At 44.9% G+C, this 27,567-nt stretch overlaps 1 long non-coding RNA gene across 2 annotated transcripts; it reads right to left on the bottom strand.

Annotated features, from left to right (window-relative positions):
• Positions 1 to 3,052: 3,052 nt before the first annotated feature.
• Positions 3,053 to 25,999, bottom strand: LOC108351290 (uncharacterized). Of its 2 annotated transcripts, XR_005506190.2 has the most exons (3): positions 24,936 to 25,999; positions 23,771 to 23,898; positions 3,053 to 15,978 (listed from the first exon to the last, which is right to left on the bottom strand). It is a non-coding gene; the product is annotated as an uncharacterized LOC108351290 (long non-coding RNA). The 2 variants fall into 2 exon arrangements; XR_010052321.1 differs by lacking the exon at positions 3,053 to 15,978 and having other exon boundaries at positions 19,368 to 23,898.
• Between the last annotated feature and the right edge of the window lie 1,568 nt (positions 26,000 to 27,567).

Genomic DNA, 27,567 nt, shown 5'->3' with positions numbered 1-27,567 from the left:
GCCTGTGTTTTCTATTTCTGTTGATGACAACCTCCCCACCCAAGCTGTCATCCAAGCCAGCTGCCTCAGAGCCTCCCCTTCTCGCAGTCTTCCTTGGCTCTGGCATTCAGTTACTGAATCCTTTCGAGCATGTCCTTGTAAAACGTTCCTGGTTTTCTTTTCCATTCCATCCTGATCTTTCTGCCCATGCCCTGTTCCTCCCCACCTTTTCCAGTATCCTGTTCTTTTGCTTAGTCTTACAAAGATGAATGGAAGGTGCATATGAATATTACTGTTGAGAGATTTTACTCCATCATGTCAGGGACAGACAAAATGGCTTTCCAGTGCTGGAGCTTCCAATGGCCATCTCGTCTATCAGACAGTGTCTCGCCCTGTAACATGCAGTTCAAGGCCTGCTATAATGGGGTACCAATTTATATTTTCAGTTTGTTGTCCATGACTCTCCCTGCCATGTCACCCGGCAACCACATGCAGTCCCATCCCCTAAGAACACGTAACTTGGAACAAATCTTTGTTCAGTGTAGAACAGTAATAATCTCTGGATTGGTATCTGATGAGATAGAGAAGAAGGAAGTGAAAATATCAAAAATAAAACGTAGGGCCTTGGAAGATGGCTTAGTCTGTGCCCCAGGCATGAGGACCTGAGTGTGAGCTCCAGAATGCACAATAAACAAAACTAAGTGTGCTGGTGCATAATCCCATCTCTTGAGACAGGACAAGCCCCTGAGCTCACCACCCAGCCTTGCCTAATCAGTGAACTCCAGGCCAATGGGAGAGCTTGTCTCAAAACACAATGGATGGTTCCTGAGGAATAAGACTCGAGGTTGACCTCTAGCTTCTTTGTGCCTTCACACAGGTACACACACACCCATATGAACACACACTCACAGATGCGTTTTCCTTATACCCCCAGAAAATAAGAAAACCAGCCCGGATGTCATGGAATAAGTCTTTAATGCAGCACCCGGGAAGAGAGGAAACAGAATTGCTTTGTGCTTGGTGTCCATAATGAGTTCCAGGGCAGCCTGGATTACGTAGGGAGAGCCTGTCTCATCAACCTCATTAAAAGTTATTGTAAAGCCAACTAGGACGGTACATGCTTGAATCCCAACACTGGGAGGTAGAGCCAGGAGGACCAGGGGTTCAAGGCCAGCTACACAACTAGCCTAAAGTCAAACGAGGATAATTAAGACCCTGTTCAAAAAAGAAAAATAAGCAGTAAGTATTGGTTTGCCTGCATCCTCGTGAACAGTCTTTTCTTCACAGTTATCTCTTTGTAAGGGAGAAATGTTGGATATTTTATTTCATTTTATTTTATTACTCAAATAGTTGAGATCTCTATCAGCCATCTCTTTTCTTTCATTTGATAAATGAGAAAGCAATCTCAGGAAACGACCTAGGCCAAGTATTACACATGAAGAGAGACCTATCCTACTTGGTTATGGCAGAGGCCCATATTCTATAGTCAAAACTGTTTGTAACCCTAATGAAGTGACCCAGATTCATCGATGAACCCACGAACCCAGTTCAAGGGTTTCCCAGTGGAAGGTACTAAATCAGCTCCCACCTTATGCACTGCCAAAGACGTAACCAGTTACAAATGACCACCAACCAAACTCAGCGTCAGCAACTGGCAGCCAAAATGAAAGGCGCTTTAGACCCCAGAGGCCTTCCTCAGAAAAAAGCTCTAGCAGTGCTCTGTGCAACAAGAGTGTCTTTGCCTAGGTGAGCTTTCCCACTAAGGAGTTCTTCTCTGCTATATAACGTCTAAATGATCCATTTTCCCAGTCATTCTGCTGGGTAGCCATGGTACACCTCATTTGAGATTAATAAAAAAAGTCATGTTACTACATTTTCTTGACTTTAAACTTTTGAAACCTTGATATTTCAGAATTAGAGACTTAAAAAACAGGCCCATCCTCATCCGCAGATTAAAATTCAGAGGCTTGGTGAAAGTGACAGGTAGGTAGAATATTGTTCATGCAAGCAAGAAGGACCTGAGTTCAGTCCCTAAGACCCATGTGAAAAACTGGTGTAGCAATGTGAACCAGTACTTAGCACAGGGGAAGTGGAGTCAAGAACGTCTTCAGGGCTCACTGGACAGCCAGTCTAGCAAAAAACCCCTGAGCTCCAGGTTCAGTAAAAGACTTAAAAACTCAGGTGGAGAACAATTGAGAAAGACACCTGATGTCAACCTCTGCACCCCCACACACACACTTCTGCAATTCATGCACCCACACATATGGACATGAACACATGCATAAATAGGTAAAAATGATAACTTTTTTTTTTTTTTGGTTCTTTTTTTCGGAGCTGGGGACCGAACCCAGGGCCTTGCGCTTCCTAGGTAAGCGCTCTACCACTGAGCTAAATCCCCAGCCCCTATAACTTTTTTAAAAAAAGAAATCTGTTGTCATTAAGGATAGCAGCTCACAGTGACCTTCCTTTTGTAAAACAAATTTAAATTGGATTGGCCACAAGGATTGAAAATTAGCCTGTAAACAGTCTAACCCAATAGAATATAGTATCTAATCTGAATTCCCTTAGGTTAAATTGATAAAGTAGTAAGAAATATGAATAAAAGAGAACATTGTTCTAACGTCAGAGAAAACTACAGATTAATCTGTATGAAAACATGAGCTAAAATTGAAATAGACCCCTACTTCATGCTTTGCTGATCCTTAAGGACTTGAATGAGAGCAAAACAGTTAGGTTTTCTAAAATAAATCACTTCAAAAAGAGCAATTCCAATAATATTGAATTTATAGAAAAAAATTTGACCAAGGGGCTGGAAATATATTAAACGTATTGTCATAGCAACAGTCATTGTAAGGCTGAAGTCAGGTCTGGGCATCTTTCTCATTCTGAATAAGGAAGGCAAGCTTGATTTTAAATGACTTTCTAAGGTCAAATGTCCTAGAGATGGTGCTTGAATCAATTTCCTTAACAAGCTTTCCCTATTGCTACTGACTGATATTGGATGACTCCCTTCCTCCTCCCTCCCCTCCCTCCATTTTCCCTCCTATCCTCCCTCCCTCCTGTCGTCCCTTTCCTCCTTCCTGTTTTCTCTATCACAACCATAAATAGAGTTGCATTCATTTGGGCCACTTAGGATTCAGCTTGACCCACTTCTTAGCTAATACCCAGACGTATATCCAGCAGAATCTTCCTCTTTGTGCTAATAGAAAACAAAATCCCAGGACTCTTTCTGCCTTTCATCACAGGGAAACCTCCTGGCCATTATCTCTGTGACTGTTTCTTTCACTGCCCGTTCTTAAAGAGAATGTCCTATCACAGTGCACATTCTCTGTGTGAATGGCTTATCTAACATGTCTCTCGTTCTCTATTCTCCAATCTTCATGTGCATGTTCCTCCCCCTCCCTCCCGTCTCTCTTTATTGTAGCTGATTAATATCTAGTCTCATTCATTGCCGGGAGTGAATGTAAAATGGTGCAGCCCTTTTGGAAGCCAGACAGTCTCAGAAAGCTAAACATGGGCTTATCACATGATCCAGAGACCAAGCCTCGAGGTATTTCACCCAACTGGTTTGAAAACTCATGTCCATACAGAATATTTATAGTAGCTTTACTCATAATTGTTTTAAAAAACAAAAACAAAACAGAAGCAACCAAAATGGGCCCTCTAAGAACTGAGTGAGTAGTCTGTAAAGTATTTGCACCATTCTCTTCAAAATGGTCATGGTCATCAAAACAAGGGAGCCTGAGAAACCCCAGGATTGCCTAAGAAGCCATAGTGACTAATTATGATACCCTGAATGAGATTCAGGTACACATCATAGTTCCCTGACTGAATTTCTCTAACAAGATTCCCTATTGCTACTGACTGGTATTGGATGACTCCCTTTCTCTACTCCTTTCTTCCCTCCTGTCCTCTCTGCATCCTTCCTGTCTTCATTAGTTAGTTAGTCAGAATGTACACATCATAGTTCATTGACCTAATGAAGTTGCTTAGTCAGAATGTAACCATCACAGTTCTTTGACTGATTGAAGTTAGTCACAATGTACACATCATAGTTCATTGGCTGAATGAAGCTAGTTAATCAGAATGTAACCATCATAGTTCATTGACCAAGTGAAGTTAATTAGTGAAAGTGTAACCGTCATAGTTCATTGACTGCATGAAGTTAGTCAGAATGTACATGTCATAGTTCATTGACTGCAGCCAGTGTCCATCCCAAAGCCAGATGCTAAGAAGAAGAGAAGCCCAGTGCCGGGGGCACAGGAACTACCTGTACTATCTCTATAATTTCACTGTATATATAAAACTGTTCTAAAATTAAGTAAACTTGTTAACAACTCAGATCTTGGTGTGTGGTAGGGATAAGACCCCATGCCACTATTTAAGCTCACAGTAAGAATTTTAACAAAACTATACAAATATATATGGCAACTCAAATTAATATTAAAGGATACATTAGCAAAGCCACACGAACTTGTCACATGCGAGGGAGATGGCTCAGTGAATGGAGACACTAGCATACAAAGTGGACAGAGAGAACTGGTTCCCCAAAGTTGTCTTCTGACCTCCACATGAATACCATAGCATGTACACACACACACACACACACGCACGTACGCATGCATGCGCGCGCGCCAACATCAGACACATACACAATAATAACAAAAATGTCAGGCTACCACTCTGACATTTTTATAGACTTCTTTATAGGGACTTCTCAAGGGCAGCCTTCCAGAGTTAGAGCTTTGGTATATTCACAGCCTGCTGTGTGACTTTTAGTCGGTTTCTGGCAAAGAAGAGACCTCATATGCTTTAAAGTGCCTACTTTTGAATTACACTTGAAGATCATTCTAAAAAACAAAAACAGAAAACAGTCCCCAGCACCTCATTAATGCCTTCTATACGTGTTTCAAGGAAAGCAGTTCTTAGCTTTGGGTCTCATGAAGAGAAATGTTCTTTGTATTTCTTTTGAACTTCAGAATCCCTCACAGTGCTGAGAAACCCATGTGATGCGGTTCCTAGATAGTCCTGGGGGCAGGTCAGAAAGACCCATGCACAGTGGAGCACCCCAAGTCACCAGTGTCCTCTCTGCAGTCCTGGTAGGTCAGAGGTACAGCCTCAGGAGCCAGCATAGCTGACACGGGAGATGGAGCTCTCGAACTAGTTTAGTTTGTCTTATAAAGTTAGTCTGTCTTTCTGGAAAGGAAGGGATGCGTGTGTGTGTGTGTGTGTGTGTGTGTGTGTGTGTGTGTGTGTGTGTGTGTGTGTGTGTGTGTGCGTGCGTGTTTTCTCTGCGCAGGTGTACAAATCCCCGTGTGTATGGAAGCCCAAGGCCACTGTTGGGTGTCTTTTCTAGTCTCTCTTCACCTTAGCATTTGAGGCAAGGCTCTAGCTGAACCTGACGCTTGCCCATGCAGCTGGACTGGCTGGCCTGTGACTCCCCCACATAGGGTCCTTCTTCTCTTCCTTCTAGCACTGGGATTCCAAGTGTGTGCTGTGCCCGGATTATACACGGATGCTGGGGCTGGAGCTACTGGCCTCATGTTTAGAGCACAGGCACTTTACAAATGACTCCCATCTCCCTAACTCCTCATAAAGGTTAATAGGGTCCAAAGCCTACTTCTTTCCTTTGTCATTTCATACATCGTATTATTCCCCTTTTAGACCTGGACAGTGCCTTAATCACTCTAAGGTGACGTACAATTCCTGTTATAATTCCCTACGTTCTAGCAACATGCATAAGATCATATAGTCAGTCACCTTTCTTCAGTGGCTCTTTTCAGGAATTTATCCGTTTCACTGACCTTGAAACATCAACCTAGGGCCTCACTGCTTTCCTTTAAGCTTGTTTTGGTTTTCACTGTTTTGGCCCTCACTGTTAGTGCTGGGTTTTTCTCCCTTTCTTTGACCCCATTCCCCCCTCCTTTTTAGTTTCTTCTTTTAATGTATTTATTATTATTAATACAAGTATCTTCCCATTGTAGCTTTAGCTCCCTCTCTCAGGTTTTGCTCTTATCCCCATAGTCCTTCTCTGTAGAACGTTTTCTGTTTCACACTATGATTTCTCCTTTAACCCCTGTAGATAGCCCATGGGCCTCCGTAAGAGGAGCCTCTTCTTGGAGCAAACAGATGTGAATGCAGAGATGTGTGGCTGGTTCAGGTGCTGAGAGTAAATGTTCAGCCTTGAGTGGGACACCCATAGTAGTCTCTTCACGGCTTTGGGCACATCGCAGAAGATAGGCAGGAGAGAACATGAGAGTCCATAACGGGAGGAAGGCCCAGGAACACTGTCTTAGAAGCATGGTGTGGCACTGGCACTTATGAACTCATAGCAGCCGAGGTTGCCTAGACAGGACCTGCATAAGACTGAGTCCATCAACAGTCATCAATGGGGGAGGAGCTCCTGAGCCCAGCCCTTCTGAGAGGAGATATGAATAGCTGATAGATGCTGGGGAAGAGGAAGTTATCGGTTATTGTCTTCGGTGATAAAGCCACAGGTACATTGCCTGTGATCCAGTGGATTAGTCCACACCCATGCCTACACTGGACACACGCAAAGACATCAAAGTGGGAGGGGGACTTGTAAGGAGAAGGAAGTTGGTGGGGATGTGAGGGGATAAAAGAGGATGGGGAGGAGGGTAACCCGAATATAATATATAAGTGTATGAAATTTTCAAGAATAAATTAATAAATAAAATTTCAAAATCCCCCCTTTATGTAGACTTCTGTTTTGATTACATAGAAATGGAAGAGAAGTAGACTGTTGGAAGACAGGAGACTCACAGTTTTACTCAGCTGTAAACCCTGTGAGCTGCAGGAAGAACTGGTACGCCATGTTATGCCCATGGGTATAACAGCGGCACGAATATCATGGGGGTAACCAACTACATTCTGGTATTACAAATCTAGCCAATGACCCATGGCCAGGGGCCTTATAGACCAAAGGGGTAAACTTACCACTACCGTTTTGCTAAACAGACACAGTATGAAACTACCATCTAAATTTATATCTCCATATTCATAGTAGAGTGTAGCTGTCAGACTTCATCAGAGAAGTTTCTTTGTGTGGTTAGTGCAGAAACTAATAACTGGTCAAAGTGTAGAGAGTGCACGGTAGAAGATTGCTCAGCCACAGCTGGAACATCTGTGTCATGACCCGTCCCCCAAAGGCTCAGGGACTGTCCCAGAAGAAGGAGAAGAAAGGTTGGAAGGACCAGAGATACAGAAGGGCAGTAGTGAGATGTGACCCCTGGATTTGATAGGCTGCACTCATAAACCCAGCAGCTGTGATTACCTGCACAACCGCACATGATCTCGCCAGTCAGCACCACACCACGGAGAGACTCACATGCGTTCATAGTTGACGAGCTACTACAGTTGATGGCTTGGGGTGAGGGGTCTGTTTCTTTTAAAACGTGGCCCCGTTATATCCACCACACTCCGGAGGATCACTCCATACCTCTGAGTATATGGATAGCATAAACCAGACTCCATGGATTATATTTCTCTAAGACACGAAGTTGGGAAGGGGTAGAGGATGGGGAGTGGATCTTCGGGGAGGTGCATGGAAGACTTGGGGTCAATGTGATCAAAATATATTGTGTGCGTGTATGACATTCTTAAAGAAATAAAAATATATTTTAAAATCATCAGTTTCTTATCACATAGCCATATACCATGACTAACATTTAAGTACCCAGTAGAATCTACAGTGGCTAGTAGTTTCCAGACGAAATATTATAAAGTGACATCACTTTCATTGCCGCAAGCTTTGTTGGCCACCACATCCTGGACAGTTTCATCGTGGGCTGACAACTAATCTTTCATCTGGCTGCTCTGGGACGCAGTGCCCATCCTGGTCCGGCCAGCTCATACCAGCTCTGTTACAGGTATGATGAACAATTCAAACATTACCCCACACAAAGATGCTATTATGTGAACTCCTTAGAAGGGGATTGAGAGGGGCTCGCCTTCTGCAGCAGACTGCCTGATCATTCTTCTTCCATTCATCCTGCTACAACAGAGCACCTGAGACTGGGTCCTCTACAAAGGAGAGAAACGTACTTGCTGGAGATCTGAACGCTACAAGTCCAAGGTCAAAGGCTGGCTTTACTGCAGTGTCATTTCATCAGAGTGGACAAGAGGGGGAAAGAGACCGATTGAGTCTGAACTCACCCTTTGATCTTGAACCCACTTTCCCTTCCATTAGTCCACTCATGAGAACAGAGCCATCGTGGACCACTCACCTCTTAAAGGTTCAATGGCACTTAAATTTTAACACTAATTTTGCATGTAACAAGCATTAAAGTCATAGTACCCTTGTAGGCCCTGTGCCCACACCACTTCCCATAAGACATCCCACCTAACTGCTTTTAGAGGTCAGTCGCACTCCCTCAGGACTCTCAGAGATCTTTTCCGAGTTCTCCTGTCTTGTAGTATGATGGGCACATTGCCCAGTCTGTCACCAGTGAGCTTCATGAAAGCCAGGAAGTATACACCTGCACCATGACTGATCTTAGACATGGGTCTCTGGACACAGATGGCTTAGAGGGAAATTTCTGTTAGGCATGTAATCTGGAGCTAATAACTGGTCCCTGTTTCTTGTGTTCATCAACAAGTCCACCCCTTCCATGTGCCTCAGTTTCTTCTCATTAATCAGTCTGACTTCATTCAAACTGCTATAACAAAATGGCTGCTCTATGGATTTAAATAATGTTCCAGAACATTTCTTAATGTTCTGGAAACGCGAGCGTGTAAAATCAAGGGCCCTGCAGATTTGTTATTTACAGAAGGCTTGCTCTGCAATTCATAGGTGAATTTCTAACGATGTCTTCAAAGAAGGGACAAAAGAGTCCCTGGGTCCCAACTACAAGGCCACTAACCCTATTAATGAGAGCTCCACTCCAGTAATGTAATCCCCACCAAATGGTAAACATTATACATGATAATGGATTAGGCCTCTGAAACCATAAGCAAAGCCCAAATTAAATGCTTTCTTTTATAAGAGTTGCCTTGGTCATGGTATCTCTTCACAGGGATAGAACACGAACACTGGTCAGAAATAGAATCCATAAAAAAAAAATTGTAAAGTGTCCACTATCGCACTCCAAAAATTGAGGTAAAATATACACAGCATGTAAGACTACCTGAACTGGGCATGGGAGGGTAGGGAGGGTGGAGATCAAACTTGAGCACTGGATAGTTCATTGTCTGTAGGATCACCCAGTTCATGTTTTAATGATTTCGATGCAGTCTTACTGATGTGGGTCATGGTTTAACTGAGCTCACAAAACAACACACTTAACCTTCCACCCCTTAGCTCCCACTCCCCCACTCTCTCCCATTCCCTGCCCTACTCACAAGAAGAAACCGGAACAACTCTGCTTAAAATGCTGATCACAGGCACAGGGTACAGGCCCGTTTACCTTTGACCTCCAATAATGAAGTTATATCACTGCCAATCTAAAACAGCAGCGGCTTTGAAAATTGAAACATAAGAAAGAATTATTTAACTTTAATTTGAAATTGATTTTTTTTTCAGCTCCTCCATGTTTCTTTCATGATATCATGGATGTCGTTGTTTAATATATCACACTGGAGCCATACCAATATGCCAGGCTTTCACACACATGGATTCTTAAAGCGGCAACAGATTATTAATGCTATGTTAATAAGAAAACAATAGTGAGATGTTGCACAGAGTCCTTATTCCATACATTATTAATGAAGGCCTTTTGTGTTTTGGGGGCTCTAACACTTTATGATGCGGTTGCCGAATAGATTAGAAAATGCTTCTGCCTTCTCAGCGAAAAGCCTCCAGATCAGGGTATGCGAAGAGAAAATATTTGCAACAGGTAACAGAAATGGCCACGAGGCCCTGCGAGGGAAGAGGCAGTAAACATTATTTTAATCTGAAATGCCAGGAATAGCCAAAGAGAAAAAACCAACATGCTCTTCACTGCTTTGGAATAAAAAAGCAAGAGGTCCAGGCATCCCTCCCAGCTGCTCATGGACTGTGGGAAAGAGTCACATGCATCAAAGTCCAGTGTTTCTTGAATGCCCATGTTCTCCTCAGCTTGCCCCAGACTCTGTTGCATTTTGCTCTCTGGTCACAGGAAGGGGCACAGCCTTGTCTTGGAGGAGTCGAGCTGTTAATGGTAAGGAGCAGGCTGACCCTTAGTCCACCTGCCAAGAATAAAGACCCCTGATCTCTCTTGGCTGGGTTTAGAGAAACACTAAAGACTTATCCTGAAGAGCTTTGAGTATTTCTTGGAATAGAAGTAGGGTTTTTTTTTTCGAGGTAGTAGTCTTGTAGGAAGATGCCAGTCACGACAGATGGGACATGGGAAGAATGGTATGAATATGTCTCCCTATGACACCAAACTATGGTCACACACTGGTTGTGATGGTTTGTACATGCTCAGCCCAGAGAGTGGCCTATGTGGAGGTATGGCCTTGTTGGAGTAGGTGTATCACTGTGGGTGTGGGCTTTAAGATGAGGATCTTAGCTGCCTGGAAGTCAGTATTCTGTTAGCAGCCTTCAGATGAAGATGTAGAACTCTCAGCTCCTTCTCATGCACCATGCCTGCCTGGATGCTGCCATGTTCTCACCTTGATGATAATGGACTGAACCTCTGAACCTGTGAGCCAGCCCCGATTAAATGTTGTCCTTTATAAGAGTTGCCTTGGTCATGGTGCCCATTCACAGCAGTAGAACCCGAAGACACTGGTCTACAAAGTCACTTTGTTCTACATTAAGTGAGTGCCACCAGGGAAATGAGCCCCGTGAACACACCCCCTTCCCTAACTACCCTCCAACGTGCCTTCCCTCATCCCAGTGGCCAGCCTGGTACTACCCTCGTGAGAAAGTTTCTTTCTGAACCGTCGCAGGAAGCTGGCCTCCTCTGTCCTCTTCCTCAGCCTTCGCCCTTTCAGAGAGCTTGGGTAGCACGTTTGCCTCCTCAGGATGTCAGTCCATCCCGTAGGGAGGCAAGAGCCACAGGAGAGGAGACCTGTAATGCAGGGGTGCCAAGCTCTAGCAAGGATATGTCACCTCAGGGCTCCAAACACCAGACAAGTGGGAAACTTGCAAAGCACAACACCATTTTCTCTGTCTCCTCTGATTCGTCAGATGAAAGAAATGATATCGAGTTGAATTAGCCCGACACGATACAAAGTCTACTTGACCTGAGCCGGAGTTCACCAGAGCCATGATTCAAATGCCAACGCTATTTCCAGCTTCGGCTTTCAGGAATTTTTTTGTTTGTTTGTCTGTGCAGAAGCAGTCAGGAGGGTGACTAAAAGCTGATTCGTTTCGGGGTTTTCCTTTTGGAAAGGATCACGCTGGCACGACTTTAATTGGGTTTTAGCTGTTTGAATCCTCACGGCGATGGCTCTGCTCTGTCTTTGGGGAATGCGGAGGGAAGCTGGCATCTGGTGTTTGAGGATTCTGGGGACTTACACCATATTTATGTGTAATAACTATACAGTAAATAAACAGAATGAATAATTAAGTGAATAATGAGTTCCTCAGAAATAGGAGTCCTTGGAAGACTTCAAGAGAAACCCTCCCATGCATTCCGGTCTCCCTGGGTGGCAAGCCTGCAGAACTCACACGATGTCACTGCACCCACGGAAACCAGCAAGGACACTTTCCAGCCTGAAATCGAGCATGCCATTAATTAAATGAGGACGTTTCTCATGCTTGTGGATTCCCTTCCAACTGTGATAATGTTGGATTGATAGATCTAAGGATGATCTCCTCTTAACTCTAGAGATACAAGCTTGCCTCTTTCAAAATAAAATCAGTGAGATTAAATTTTATTGAATTCATTGAAGAACTAAAACTTGAACTTCTAGAAATCTGCAGTATTTGGTGAAATGTCATAAATTCCCACTAATACTACACCAGCCGATACAGAGAGAAGGCCCTTGCTTCTAAATACAACCCAGGCCTGAGTCTTCTTCTCAGAGGGGAAATTCACAATGGCTACTTGTTCATCCGTTCACTCGGACACTTGTACCTGCTGTTCATTCAAGGGATGTCTAATAAGCATCAGCTTTGCATGAGGTACTCACACCAGACTCTGGGAACACCCGGCTGACTGAAGCCAGGCCCGGACACTTGCTGCCCACTCCGAGCTCACCTTCTTACCAGGGATCCAGACGCTAGAGTGAAGCAGATTGTGACGGTGACCAGTTTCTGTGGAGGAGAGTGTCTGAGTCAGCTCAGGCTGCTGTCAGAAGCACCAGGCACCACCTCACAGAGCCGAGATGGATCTCCAACAGTGCCAGAGACCAGAAGACCCAAAGTAGAGTGTCAGCAGCAGGCTCATCTTCTCCCAGAGTTCTCCCATTGACTTGCAGGCGGCCATCTTCCTAAGGGATCAGCAGGCATGTGGGTATCTGCAGTGTGGTGGGGCAGGAGCAACTGAGTGCAGTATCGGATATGAGAGTTAGTGATGCATTCGGTGTGTGTTGGGCACCAAATGAGGAAGGAAAGGACAAATTGTTTGGGTTTTGGCTTCCATAACTCAGCAAATGAAACCCTAGTCTGTGAGACAAGAACAGCAGCATATTCTTGTGTGATTTGAGATTTGGTCACATCGACATGAGAAGACACTAAACTTGCTACCTCGTTACCATTAAAATGACATGATTTGGGGAAAAGAGAGATGGTTCAGCAGTTAAGACCACTGGCTGCTCTTCCAGAGGATCCAGGTTCAAGTCCAGTCCCTACAGAACCATCCAACCCCAGTTCCCAGAAGAGGGAATCCATGCCCTCTTCTGTCCTCCAAGGTCACTGCACATACAGGGAACACAGATTACATAAAAACGAATCACCGTAAAATACGTGATTTATGATATAATTGTCTAAATTCCATTCCTTCCACTAGCACATAATAAGTCAAGACCACAGGTTAACAAAGAGTACATATGTCTCATGGCTCTGTAGCCAGACTTACTGGATTCAAAACCTTGATTCTTTTACTTGATAGAGTTCTCGTTTTGGGCAGATTTTAGTCTGTCTGTACCTCAGATATAACACTTGGGTTATAACAGTGTTTTCTGGACTCAGGAGAATATTAATCAGTCAGCATAAAGCATAACAGTGTGAGGCATACACTACTTTAAAGGTATCCCAGCAGCCACTAGGTGCGCCATCCCTATGTCTCTGACAACTGCTTGAGGGGAGATGATCAGATGGTTGGACTCATGGATCTCTGGGCTGGAGAATGGGAGCAGAAGTAAAAGTAACAGAAAATGAAATGCAGTTTTTATGAAGCTAAGCAGTCAGTATGGGGGAATGGAAAGAAAGCCCACTCCGATGGGTGTTGTGAAGAGAAGCGTGGATCACATGTGACAGTGAGTCCTTTAAAATAAACTTCTGTGTGGTTCCTTTGAAGCAGAGCATTTGAACATATCTGTAAAGACTTTCATGATTTACCAACCTACATATTTCTCTACTTCAGGAAGGAAAAACATGAGCTCATTATCACCCACCACCCCCTCCTGGATCACATGGACAAGACCCTCTCCACCCTAACAACTGGGAAGAAAGAAGCTATGAAAGAAGCATTAGGTCTGATCCGATTTAAACGATAAGTTCATTCAACCATTCTGTGTCCCTCCCTCGAGGATTTATGAAATTACTGTTGTGCGTCAAGGATAGACATTGGTCAACTAAGATACTGTCACTGTCACCAAGGACCTTAAGAATCTAAATATGATAAATACTTACGATAGGTTTGCCTCATCGAAGTAAAACAGGCAGGGCCTAGACCACAGCCTCTACCTTCAGTCTACACCTGGCACTGCCCATTGTCAACGTCGAGCAGAAGCCGGTGGTCCAGCTAAAGGTATTTCTATGGCTGCCAGTCTGCGTATGAAGAACAAGGTCTAGCATTTCCATTTTGCCCTAAGGATTTTCTTTCGTAATTCATCACAGGATTCCAGGCCATTTCCTTAGAGGGAACTCACCCGATCATTGTTCCAACAAGTCTCCCTATTTTTGTAACTTTTTGAAAGTGACGATCTAAAGGCTATTTTTGGCTTGGTCATGTGAGAGTGTTTCCTGATGGTGAGAAGTTTTTCCTTCGGACTAGTTAACATGAGTTTTATGCTGACTTATGTCACATGCTCCGATTCAATTTATTTTAAAGTGGATTCTTTGGGGAAAACTGTAAAGCTAATTTGAATCGATTCTTCAGAGATTTCATTTTAAATGAAGTGCTATAAAAATTGGCAGACAAAGTGAAAAAACGAAATTGAATTTTCTTCTTTGGCTACACACTGGATTCAGGAATCTTACTTTTTTGACATTGCCAGAGGTTTTTGATATGATGTTTTATGCAATTTTCTTAAACGCCACTGCTTTTGGTTGTGTGGTTCAGCCACAAAATGGTTTCCTGATGTTTTTTCATTTAAAAAAAGGGGGGGGGCACCATCCTTGCTACAGGAATAATGCTTGCTTTGATACACACCTTCGACCCTCTGTGATGATACCTATCTGTCGGACGTGTCATCTAGAACAGGGGTTGTGTTTCCGGAGAGACTATACTCCGTTCATGGCCAAACGTTTTTGGGGGCATACGGAGTGACCTCCATATCTGACTTCCCACCATTCACACAATTTGTCCTTTTCATATCTGTTGGTTGTACAGCTTGAGAGAAGTGTGGGACTAAAGGTAAGGTGGCCAGAGGCTAATTTCCTGTCCCCCACAAACCCCAAGAAGTACAGGTAGTTCTTCGGGACAGGTAGTTAATCGGAAGCAGCTGGTGCCAATAGGCACCGGTGCCTGGGCCGGGCACGTCTGCTTCCACAGGTGATTTACATCCCATTATTAGCAATCTAATGGAAAATACATAGAAACCACATGTCTCCAATTTCATTCCAAGGCACACACGTTTTCTTTGATGTGTTTCTCAGAGGCAGTTTTATTCCACACTCATCTTTTCCCCTGGCTTCTCTATATAGTAACTGTCGTTGTTCATTTTCTATCACCGTAACAGAATAGCACAGACTGGGAGAGTCATAAACTATGGCAGTTTATTTGACTCTCTGTGCTGGAGGCTGGAAAGTACGAGATGGGGCGGGGGCAGCTGCCGCATCTGGTGTAGGCCTTCTTGCTGAGTGACAGCATGGGTTGGGAGGATGGGGGACAAGTATCCTTTGATCAGGGCCCCACTCCTCTGGTAAATAACCAACCATGGTAACAGCATTAATTCATTACCAAGGGCAGAGTCCTCATGACCTGACCACTTTTTAAAGTCTCTCTGCTGTCACAGTTGAAGGTCCGTGTGAGTTTCGGAGGGGACATTCAGGCCGTAGCAGCAGCCTTCATTCCCACTGGCCCAGCTGGTAGGTTGAGAGCAGACTCTGGAAGGGAGGTCGTCACTCAGGGAAGGTAGTCCCTCAATGTGTATCTGCTGTCCCTGTGTGTCACACCAGATGCTTGGAGTGATTCCTTTAAACTCATTCTTAAAGGGAGCTGAGAATGATTACTTACGTTCAGGAACCAGAGGTAGGAGGATATCACAGTAAGTTCCAGGCCAGCCAAGAGTACATGATAGACCCTATTTCTGAAAATACCCAAACCAGGAACAAATACAAAACTCAGGACAACATGATTAACAAAAACACCGAACCAACCACAGAAGAAATGATATGCATACATGTGCTTTTAGTGAGAGACACCCGAGGTCAGTTCATTCACGAGGCACACAATGTTCATGGTATTTATTCACGCTCACAGAGGCGTCAGTAAGTGTGATGATGGAGACATAAATCCAACTGAAATAATATTTCTCTTTATACACATACAATTTATTCAGTCATAAATTGCAATTTTAAAATGTTTGATGTCAGAAAAGTCCATGAAGGAAAAGTGTCTTGGCCCACAGAAGCCATAATTCCTTGTGAGTAGCATAGAATGGCCCTTGACTAGGCTTCTGTGATCGTGGAAGCTGGTGAAGAGCCTTCGCAGGGCTGCTGCATCTCTGCATGTGGGGATGCAGAAAGCCAGACAGTAAGGGAGAAGAGAAAAACACTGACTCTGAACTATAGGCAATTTTGTTCCTCCAAAGATTGTCAATCTTTGTAGCCATCTTGGCTACCTGAAGCCATGTTGGATTGGATTTGGGCCCACTGAGATTTGGATGAGGCCGTTGCTGGTGTCTCACAGGTTGATGATACAGACGGTGCTGAATATCCTGTCATGCACTGGAAATTGCACCCCAAATTGCCAACGCCATCTGGGAACCCACATCTGTCCCTCAACACCTCCATTGTCTGGAGTGGGGTGGTCTAAAGAAGAACTGGCACCCTTTGCTAGTTGTACTGGATGGTTTTGTGTGTCAACTTAATACAAATAAGAGTCGTCAGAGAGAAAGGACCCTCAGTTGAGACGATGCCTCCATGAGATCCAGCTGTAAGGCACTTTCTCAGTTAGTGATCAATGTTGGGGTGCCCAGCGCATTGTGGGTGACAAAATCCCTGGGCTGGTGATCCTGCATTCTATAAGAAAACAGGCTAAGCAAGCCATGGTGAGCAAGCCAGTAAGCAGCACCCCTCTGTGTCCTCTGCATCAGCTCCTGTCTCCAGGTCCCAGCCTTGTTTAAGTTCCTGGCCTGGCTTCCTCCAATGATAGACTATGATCTGGAAATGTAAGCTAAATAAACCCTTTCTTCCCCAACTAGTTTTTTGGTCATGGTGTTTTGCCGCAGCAATTGAAGCCCTAATGAAGACACTATGGAACTACATCTGCTTCTGGGAAGATCTGGAGACACGGAAGTAGGACACTGGGTGGATGCCAAGGAGAGGTAGACCTGGATGCTACTCCCACAAGCAAGGGAGCCAGTGGGTCAGTCAGTGCTCAAGGACAGCAGCAAGATGTAGTGTCTGCCCCTGTGCTGAGCCTGAAGGACACTTTCTGTCTTCTATCCAAAGCTAATATCTCTCCTGATCAGCCTTCCTTGGAACCTGACAGAGAAAGGGATCCCAACCATCGTAATTCCATCTCTGGCTAGGTAACATGGAAGATACTGGCTTGCTGGCCCACACGTGGCTCTCCTTCCTATAGCATTTCTACCCATGAAGTAGGATTCTTCTTCATCTCCCTCCCAACCTTTGCATGTGTTTTAGTCCTGGTGTTTGCCAGTGTGGATAAGTGACCCCCAAGAGGCCCAGGTGTCACCAGCCTGTACTATTACCAGGAGATCTGGAACGTTTAGTAGGAATCACGTACCAGAAACTATGCCGTGGAGACACGTCTGTGGAGATACCAGACCCCATCTCTCTTCTTTCTGACAGCCATGAGGGAGCAGCTTCTGCCACATGCCCCCAGCGTGTTGTTCTAGCTCACCGTAGATCCAAAGGCAACAGGCCCAGTGGCTACAGACTGAGCTTCTAAAATCATAAGCCAAAAAGTCCTGTCCTCTTTACAACTCATTTAGTCTGGGGGTTTTGTCACGGTGATGGAGTAGTAACCACCACAATATTTTAATATTTCAAGCCACAAACACCTGGTGTGACTCAGGCCGTCTGTTGTGCATCCAAGGCCTACAGATGCCCAGACAAACCACATCCAAGTGCTGGCCCTTCATGCATTAGACATTCTGTGCCATTGACTGCCCCACACACACATGAGTACAAGCAGATACGCCAGCTCCCTCTGACCCAATGCCTACTCCTTGAGGACCTTTCTGCCGGCTGGAACCAAAACATGAGGCAACCAAGCTTTAACATATAATGGCCCCAGCAGAGTAGCAGCTTAAAGGATCCTGGAGGTATTATAATCCAGGCATCCTTCCCACAGAACACTTTTTTTTTTTTTTTTTTTTTTTTTTTTTGGAGCTGAGGACCAAACCCAGGGCCTTGCGCTTGCTAGGCAGTCTACCACTGAGCCAAATCCCCAACTCCTCAACTCCTCCCTGGGGTTCAGATGATAAATAGTGATCAACAGAAAACAGACTGGGTTTGCTATGATTGGGAAGATTAGGGTAAGAGTCACAGGTGTAGCTGAACTGAGGGCTATGTCATCATGGTTCCCTATTTCAAGACCCACAAGCAGGCAAAAGCTTCTGTTTCCTCATGGTCCTGCTGGGGCCACAGGCTTAGCCCAGGACCAACCACTGCAAACCCTGAAAGGAGTCCAATGGGAGGGCACCTGGGAGCATCAGTGGCCATTCTGATCCATCTAGGAAGGTAACCAACACTACAAGGCAGTAAGGACATCTGACAAGGTGATAAGGCCAGGACTAGTAATTAATTAATTAATTAATTAATTAATGGAAGCTCAGGGGGAGGAAAACTGCTCTCAACTGGGAAAGCTGAGGAAACATTTCACACGGAAGTAGTTTTGAGCTCAGGCAATGAAAGAAGTAGAGTTTAAAAGCGACTAAAGAAGAAAATACCCTCCTTTCGGTTTTGAGGGCTCCAGCAAGCTCTGCGGCCATTTTCCCTCCCCGTGCTCTTGCTCCAGGATGACAAGTGTTTCTCAGGGCAGTGAGACTTTCAAGAGAATGGCATAAGCAGGGAGAGAAGACCAGGAGGACCAAAATCTCCGGCTAGGCAAGGAAGACCCATGGCACTTCTTCCTTACCTGGAAGGCTGGCGGGAATGAGTGGCAGTTCCTCTAATCAGTCCAGAAAGGCTTGTTACGTAAGGAAATGATTCAAATAGGAAGCGACACACCTTAGCTAACATGCATCGGAGCAAGCGCGTGTGGTAGCATGTATCACTCTTTCTCCTTTTTATCTTCCCAGAATTGCTTCTTTCAGGTTGGGGGATAGGATTATCTTGCAATTTTAACACATTTCTATTAATTCTAAAACTGTCTACTTTCAGATTTTAGGACTACATTTTTATGAGCATTCAAAAAGTCTGATGGTTTTGCAGCCAGTCAGGCTACTAGAGCCTGAGGCTCATGTATAGGACAGAGACTTCCTGTAGCACAGTGTCCCTTTGGCCAACCAGGCAGCTATTGGCTGGGCCTAAGAGCATGGTTGCTGCCTCAGCCTTTGAAAGTGGTTGAGGTAATGGTGGCAGCCATGCTCTTCGTCCTCCTCCTCCTCCTGCCTTCGATGATGATGATGAAGAAGAAGATGATGAAGATGGTGATGATAATGACAGTGATGGTGATGACTATTAGCACCTACTGGTCTTGTAGGCAACGCAGCTAAGACAGAAAGCCCATCCTTGTTCCAAGAAATTCATTACAGTCACCAAAAGAATTAAGGTTATGGCCTTATGGGTTGTAATTCAGTGGTGGAGCACTTGCCTGCTATACAGGTGGCCCTGGCTTTAATCCCTTGCCTCCCCTCCAGCCAGGGTGTGTGTGTGTGTGTGTGTGTGTGTGTGTGTGTGTGTGTGTGTGTGTTGCTTGATGGCTGGGGTGAAATGTTCTAAGCAGAGTGTCTCTGCCCTCACTTGTTCTTAGGGTACATGGGAGGACATTCAGCCTATCCTGTGTCACACATTCTCTCAGGAGTCAGGGGACATCGCATCCTTCTAAGAACTACAGTGAACCATGAAGGGGGGATCCTGGTTCCATGTGTGGAGATGTGCACAACCTCTTTCTTTCAACTGGATTGACTTAAACTGGTGGAGAAGATCATCTGTGCTTGAACAAATGACACGCAGGCACTTGCGTCACACTTAAATCCCTGTCCACCCCCAGGTAGGACTTGTAATTATGTGCAGTGTCTCTTCCGGAAAGAATGTACTTCTCTGGGCTGAATTTGGCACCATCATGAGATGTGAGCTAAAGAGACTCTACAGGCCGGTGTGGAGGCTACAGAAAGCCTCTCTCGCTCTTGCTCAGACTTTTCTATCTACCGCAGGAATAGCATGTCCTCATAGGCACACATGGATTATCACATGTGAGTGAGACATATATACTGGTTTGTATGCCACTGGGGTGTCAGGCTCATTTGTAACAACTGACTGACACAAATGGTTCCTAATTGTCACGAACAAGGGAAAACCGACCCAACTCCAGTACATGTGCTATTGACTGAGCTGGTAAAAACTTAGCAAGGGGGTGGGGGACTAACTGGGGAGAGTTATAATGAGGAAAAAGAGGGAGGAAAGGGTACAATTGTATTTTATTTTCAAAAATAATGTTAAAAACAGAAGCTAATCCTAAATATAAGAAAATCATATTCTTCAGTCAGATTGAACAAATAGTATCAGAAACTGTGTTTGGTACACGAAATTTGCAAGGGCTGTAAGAACCATAGCATCATGGAGCACGCACATGAAATGGTTCTCCAACATTGCTAATGGTGGTCTACAGTAGAAAGAGCGGCTGGGGATTAAGATGATAAAACACGAGGCCTTCTGGGCACCATAGTGTGCCAGGGACCACAGTTTCAACTTGGCTAGCTTTTCTTGTCTTCCTTATGCCAGTCATGTGTTCCAACTCACTGAATGCCCCTAGCAATCTTGGAAGGAAGATGTACTGAATTCTTTTCAAACCTTAAAAAAAAAAGTGTCTGTGTTCTTTGACCCATATCTTGAAATCTGTCCTAAAGAAAAAATAAAAAGTGGGTGTTCTCGATTGTTTTACGTCAACTTGACACTAGAGTCATTTTGAGAGAGGAAGCTTCCATTGAGAAAATGTTCCTATCTGAGTGACCTGTGGGCAAGCTTGTGGTAGGTTTTCTTGATCAAGGATTGATGTGGGAGAACCTCTTGGGAACTACAAGACAGCAGGCTGAGCAAAGGAACCCAGGAAGCAGCACTCGTCCATGGCCTCTGCATCAGCTCCTGCCTCCAGGTTCCTGCCTTGAGTTCCTACCCAGACTTCTCTGGATGATGGACTGACTACAAGCTCTGAGGTGCATAAACCCTTCCTTCCCAACGCTCTTGGTCTTGTTTACCACAGCAACACAATAAGGTAGGAGATTTACATAAGGATGCTTATAGCCGCACGACTCATCATTATGGGACATAGGAGCAATATAAGTGTCCACCGAGAAGACGTCTTTAAATAAACTGAGCCATTTAAAAGTAATATACAAATATGCAGGGGGCATGAAAAGATTTATTCACACTAAGTGAAAAACTGCTTACATTATTAACTTAACTATCATTTACACCTGCTGAGAGAGGGGAAAACCAGCTTTCTCCAATGAATCAGCCATTCTAGGGCAGGGCTTATGTTCAGGAATAGTTGGCCAACATATAATGGACTCTGCAGGGTTTTTTTTTTGTACTTTTATTTGGGTCCAGTTGTTGTTGTTTTCATTTTGAGTGCTGTTTTCTTTTGTTTCCTTGGTTTCAGGGGTTTTGTTGAATTGGGGTTTTGTTTTTTGAAACTTAAAAGTTTAGTGGGTGGGGAGGGGGCAGGATCTGAAAGGACTTTGAGGAAGAGAAGAATTTGTTCAAAATATATTTAAATATATTTAAAATATCAAATTATATTTAAATAATATATATAATAAATATATATATACATATATATATAGAGAGAGAGAGTGACAGAGAGAGACAGACAGAGAGACAGAGAGACAGAGCGACAGAAAGCACTTACAATGTGTTTCTGTCCAATGCCATAGCCATTAGTCACAGGAGAGCGTCGCATGTGGTTAGGCCACATTGAGATGTGCTGAAAATGACAGCCTAACATGGAGAAGACAAAGGAATGTGAAGTAGCTCATTAATAATGTTCATTGATTGCCAGGTAGAAATTATATGTTAGACTTGTTAAAATTAATGTCTCCTGTTTCTTTATGTTTTTTTTTTAAATATGTGGATAATTGAATAATTAAACTTTCATTTACTGCTCAAATTAATTTTGGCTTTGTGGCAGTGTAGTGTCCCTGCAACTACTCAACTGCTTTATAAGGCAAAGACAACGACAGGCTGTGAGTGCATGAAGAGATGTTGTTGCGTTACAATAAAACTTTACTTATAAAGCCAATCGATGGGAATGGGTAGAGGATGGGGAGTGGCTATAATACTCTGGACCCTGGTCTAGTCCAGAACCTCCTAGCCTTGTTTGTTTTGGCATCTAGTGCTAGAAAGGGGTAGGATTGCATAACGGGGGTGAGGCTATCCTGTACCTTGTAGGATGCTTACCACTTTGGTAAGCCACAGTATTTATAAACATTGTTAAATGGCCTCCCAGAAGCCACTGCTTTTACCTTATATACTTTTACTTCCATAAAGGGAAAGAAGAAAGGAGGCGGGCAGACAGGAGGGAGAGAGGGATGTTCTAGAAGGAGGAACACCAAGATCGAAGACCACATGTTCTTCTGTCAACTCAACTGTTCTGTAAGGCAAAGACAACCACAGGCTGTGGGTAAACGTGTTAAGAGGAATCATGTATAAGAAAAAAAGCCAAGTGGGCAAACAGAAAATGAGAAGACAGAAAGGAAAGTTGAAGAAGAATGCAGCCCCTCCCCCAAAGGGCAAGTGCTATAGCTGTTCAAAGCCGGAGATTCACTCCAGGATGCGATGTCAAGTCGACCCTGTAATTGGGTATCACAGTTGATCTCAGAGTTGATGGGGTTGGGACCATGCATCTGCTACTCTGTGATAGGCAGGCTCTTGCCTGGTATGCAGCCAATACTCAGCACAGGCAGCAGGCTCAAACATATATTTCTTTCATACACTCCCCCTCCATCACCTCCCCTAAGCCCTCCCATGTGCCCTGTCTTTGAAATCCATGAACCCTTTTTCATTAATTTTTTTACTTCCCCACAAGTCCTTCTATGCACGTTGTAAGGTCTGTTGGGGCCAACACATCTGGACTCAGAGGAAAGAATGGAACAAAGAAATGAGCCAGAATTTCAAAGCAAAAAGAGTGAAAACTGTTTCCACACAACTTACACAAAACTCAAAAAGTATCCCAGCAGCTAAAAGCCTGTGCCAACTTAAGTTGTATTTTTAAATATAATACTAATAATAGGTTCAGTCTTTTGCTGTGTATTGTAATGCTAAATACTGGCCCCCAAGGCCTGGTTGCCCCCAGGAATGAGAGAATGCACACATTCAATGTGACCGTCCTCCTTAATTTAAAACTATTGGCTAAATAAATAGGTCCACAGCCAATAGCTGGGCAGAGACAGAGCTGGGGTTTGGTGTTCCCGGGCTTGGGGTCAAAGGAGGGCCTCAAGGAGGGAAAGAAGAAGGTGGAGAGAGGAGGAAGCTGCCATGGGGCAGGGGAATCATAGAGACGTGGCCCCGAGGGCTGGCCAATCGGAGTTAAGAGCTGCCCAGATGGAGCAAGTTATAAAATGGAGTTATTGATGGGAAGTGGATCCTTATAGCATAGAGTGTAGATATCTGCCCAGCTCTGGTACTGATTACGGCTTATTATGAATGTGAGGTTTCATGTCTCTTATCTGGGAACTGAATGATCAAAGGTGAAGTAGAAGCCCCTGATTGGGGTTGGGGATTTAGCTCAGTGGTAGAGCGCTTGCCTAGGAAGCGCAAGGCCCTGGGTTCGGTCCCCAGCTCCAAAAAAAAAAGAACCAAAAAAAAAAAAAAAAAAAAAAGAAGCCCCTGATTGAGATTAAATATTTTCTACAATATTCATGACTAATAATTATTCTTGTAAGTATCACTGACCTATCCTTACCATGCTCTGGTCAGTGTGCTTGGGGCTTTTCATGATTGTCTAATATAATCTTTCACAGACTCCCGAAAGCTGGGCAGTATTTGAAGGACAGTTATGTAGATGTGAAAGCCCATGACCAGGGTTGTAAGATGTGTGCTGTATTGGTCCACTCTTCAATGCTGTGACAAATACCTAAGAAAAACACCTCAAAGGAGCAGACTTACTGTGGCTCACAGTTGGAGAGGTCCCAGTCCTTGGTAGCAGCAAGGTTCCATTCCTTTCAGGCTGTGGTAAGGCAGACCATTATGGTGGGAGGTGGGGTGGTAGGAAGAGATAAACTCCTCACCTCATGCTGTTTGGGAAGGAGAGAGAACAATATAGACTGACTTAGAATTAATTCCTTGGACCAAACCCAACTTCCTAATAGATGGTTCAGCTGTGACTGATCAACCCCCTGATAAATTGAGCACCCTTGTGATTCAGTCACTTCTTATGGGCAATACCAGCTACCAAGGCCTTAACACGGGAACCTCCTGGGAGCACTTCACAGCCCAACCATAAACACTTGCTTAAGAAAGGAAATAAGGCCTGGTGTCCACACTGACGTGGGAGCTTCCACACTTCTCAAATCTACTATTGATCTCCTCTAGAAAGGAAAGTATTTTCAGATGGGATTCAAGTTTTCATTTTGAATAAATAAAAAAAATATAGCATGTAATATTTAATATTTGGGAATTAGTCCTCGTGAGGAAGGAAAAAAATTGTTCACCTTCCTCATGGTGGGACACCGAGAAGCATGTTGAATTCAGGCACAGTTTGAGCACATTTATGGGAAGGTATAGGGAGCTACCCCAAAAGCCCAGACAGGAAGTAATCCTAAAGGACTCTGGGTATAGCCTCATGACTCATGCCAGTCAGAAGAGGCCCTGGCTGTGTTTGAGAGACTGAGGGAATGGTGGCTAGAGCAGGAGAAGGGAAGACTTCTGAGAAAGACCACCAGCACCGCCTGAGGCCACCATCATTGACCCGTTGTGTTGAGGGAAAACTGAGTCAGATGCCCGGGTCTCTGAACAGGGGGCACAGAACTTCCAGACAGCAGGCTCTCAGAATGACTTGCGGACAGTGTCCTAATATTCCGGGAATCTCAGTGACATTGGATCCTCCGTCAATGAAGAACACGGTTTTTGCTCTTTCCTCAATTCCCAGGCAGCTCCCTAAAACCATGGGGTTTGCAGAGAGACAAGTATTTCCTAGCCTCTGTTCCCTTCGCAGACAGACATTAAGTATTTCTTAGCCTCCGATCCCTTCCCTAAGCTCTTCTATGTATCTCAGCAAGACAGACCAGTATGAAACTCCTCTGACCCCTCCCACAGCCTCACTCTCACTTACTTTCGTGCTGCTGTGATAAAACCCCGTAACCAAAATCATCCTGTAGGAGAAACAGTTTATTTCAGTCTCCATTCCGGGGTCGGGAAGGGGGCAGCGTCCATAATGGCTGAAAAGCTTGCCAGTGGTGGTCAGAGAAGGAACCTGGCTGGTCACAGTTTATTTGCCCAGGAGAAGCAGAGAGAGCGAACAGGAAGTGAAGCAAAGCTATAAACCCTCAAAGCCCGCCCCTAGTGACGTAATTCCTCCAGCAAGGTTGTACATCCCAGAGACCTCAGAATCTCCCCCAAACCGCATCAACAACTGGGGAGCAGGTTTTTAAATATATAAACCACTGGGAGGCATTTCTTACTTAAACCACCGTAGCCACCCACATCCGTCTCTTCTCGCTCAGAGTAGGGAATGGCTTGGTTAAGGGTAGGATTCAGGGAGGGTTCTGTCCTCAGCATCACCACAAAGAAACAAACAAAGGTGGAGGGAATAAGGAGAATACTGCACTCTTTAAAAATGTATCCTTGCTCACCCTCCACCATGGACCAGTTGAATCTACAGGTTTTGACAGTAAAAGAAACGTTCCCGAGATGCTTTTAGGGGAACAGCTGGAATTGGAAGTTGCTGGTCTAACTGCCCCGTGTCTGTCGTTCCTCACAGCATGGAAACAATGTTTCCTCTAGCACAGTGGCTCTCAACCTCCCTAACACTGGGACCCTTTAATTCACTCTCTCATGTTGTGGTGACCCCCAACCGTAAAATTATTTTTGCTGCTACTTCATAACTGTAATTTTGCTACTGTCGTGAACCATAGTGTAAATATCTGATAAGCAGGATATCTGATGTGCAAGCCCTCTGAAAGGGGCCCTTCCACCCTTAAAGGGGTTGCAACACCCAGGTTGAGAACTGCTGTGCGAGACACTCACACCTCCTCCATTGTGGCAGGCTTTATGGAGAGGTCAGACCATCACTGCTCATTCACTACCCAAACCCTGGCCTGGAGTGCTGCTCATACCCCTGGGATCCATCCCGGTGTAGACGGGTGTGTGTGTCCCATGGGTCTTCTAGGCCTTGCCTTCTTGTGGTCTATACTGCATTTGTTCCTGCTGATAACGCCCCCTCTTCACAAGCCCCCTCCCTTTGCTTCTGTGACCCCCACTTCCCTGACTCTCTTCCCTCCTTTTCATTGAGCCACCTCAGCCTATTTCATGGGCCCCTTCTCTATGCTGTTCTCCTGAGAGCTTCTTGATCACCACCCTCTTGGCCGAAGATGGCTTCCAAGTCTCCTCCCTGTCACATCCCCCTCCCAGGCTCTGAAGCCAAATATCCAGTTGATGGTGGGACAGTTCTGTCTTGTTGCCTTGGAGGCACATCAAACAAAACCTTCCCCCAATGAACGCCAGGCAGCTACTGCCCCAACCCCTTATCCAATCTCCCTTGCTTTATTGAACGGCCCTGGTTAAACAGTTTAAAACGTCAGGAATCTCAGTCACTTCCGTTTTCCTCCTCCCTCCAACAACCAATCTGTCATAATCACACCCTTTACCGCTTCTCTACCAACAACTTACCGTCAGATGACCTCATTCAACTCCTCCATGGACGGCTGTCATGATCTCATGCCGGCCGCCCTCCCAGCCGTGTCCTGTTTCGACACATGCTTTGGCCAAAGGGATCCTTTTGATGCGCAAATATGACCATGTCAATCTGCTTCAAACCCTTGCACCCATCCCCTCGGACTTCCAAGTCTAAACTTAGAAAGGGTCACCGAGCAATAATAACTCGGTCCTGCCTGCCTCTCCAGTTTCAGCACCTGCTGCAGCCAACAGATGTCCCGTGAATCTCCACATGGCCCACCACGGCACTGTATCCTCCCTGCCTTCCTTGACAGACAACTGTCTGCCGTTCAGAATTCAGACTTGTACTTAGAGTTTCCCATCTCTGAGCCCCCCCTCCTCCTCCCCCCCCCTCCTCCTCCTCCTCCTCCCTCCTCCCTCCTCCTCCCCCCTCCCCTCCTCAGTGTCTGCTCCAGAGCCTAGATAACAAGTGTTGGGAGGAGTAGGTCAATAGTAGCATGAATTTTGGAGTCAGGTCTGCTATTGTCACTCGAAGAGTGTGCACAGAAGAATTGCAACTCATTCCTGATCTCATCTACATGGGCTTTAAGGGTAGGTTTTTAACAGGGAATTACCCAGGGGCCTCTTGGCAATTTTAAACAGCGTATTCTTATTTTGCCTGTTTTCAGTGTTGTCCTGAAAGAATAAGATGAGCACAATACCTGAAACAAATCACCCACCCCTGCCCCTCACCACAGAAGTCCCTAGCGGCTTCCTCCTAGGCAGATTAGGGATCCCCCTCCCCTAACACCACTGATTTCCTACCTAAGTGGCGTGCTTGTTTGTTCCATTGGGAGTTTCACCTGCTTGTTCCCCACTCTGCTAGCATGATTCTACTCTTTAAGAAGTGATTGCTTCTGGTAAGTAATATAAGCACGAGCTGAGATGTTAAGATATGTCAAGGACCAGCACATTGTCCCCATCCTCCAGAGGAGACTGGCTCTATGGCTGGCTTCAGCCAATGATTCCAGAGATTTCTATGCAGGAGCCACTGCTCTGGAGGACAGGAAGCACATTCCCTTGAGGGAGAC

Source organism: Rattus norvegicus, chromosome 6 (genome assembly GCF_036323735.1).
Source record: "Rattus norvegicus strain BN/NHsdMcwi chromosome 6, GRCr8, whole genome shotgun sequence".
Taxonomy (NCBI): domain Eukaryota; kingdom Metazoa; phylum Chordata; class Mammalia; order Rodentia; family Muridae; genus Rattus; species Rattus norvegicus.
The sequence above is the reverse complement of the archived record's forward strand: the minus strand, read 5'-3'. Positions and strand labels throughout refer to the sequence as shown.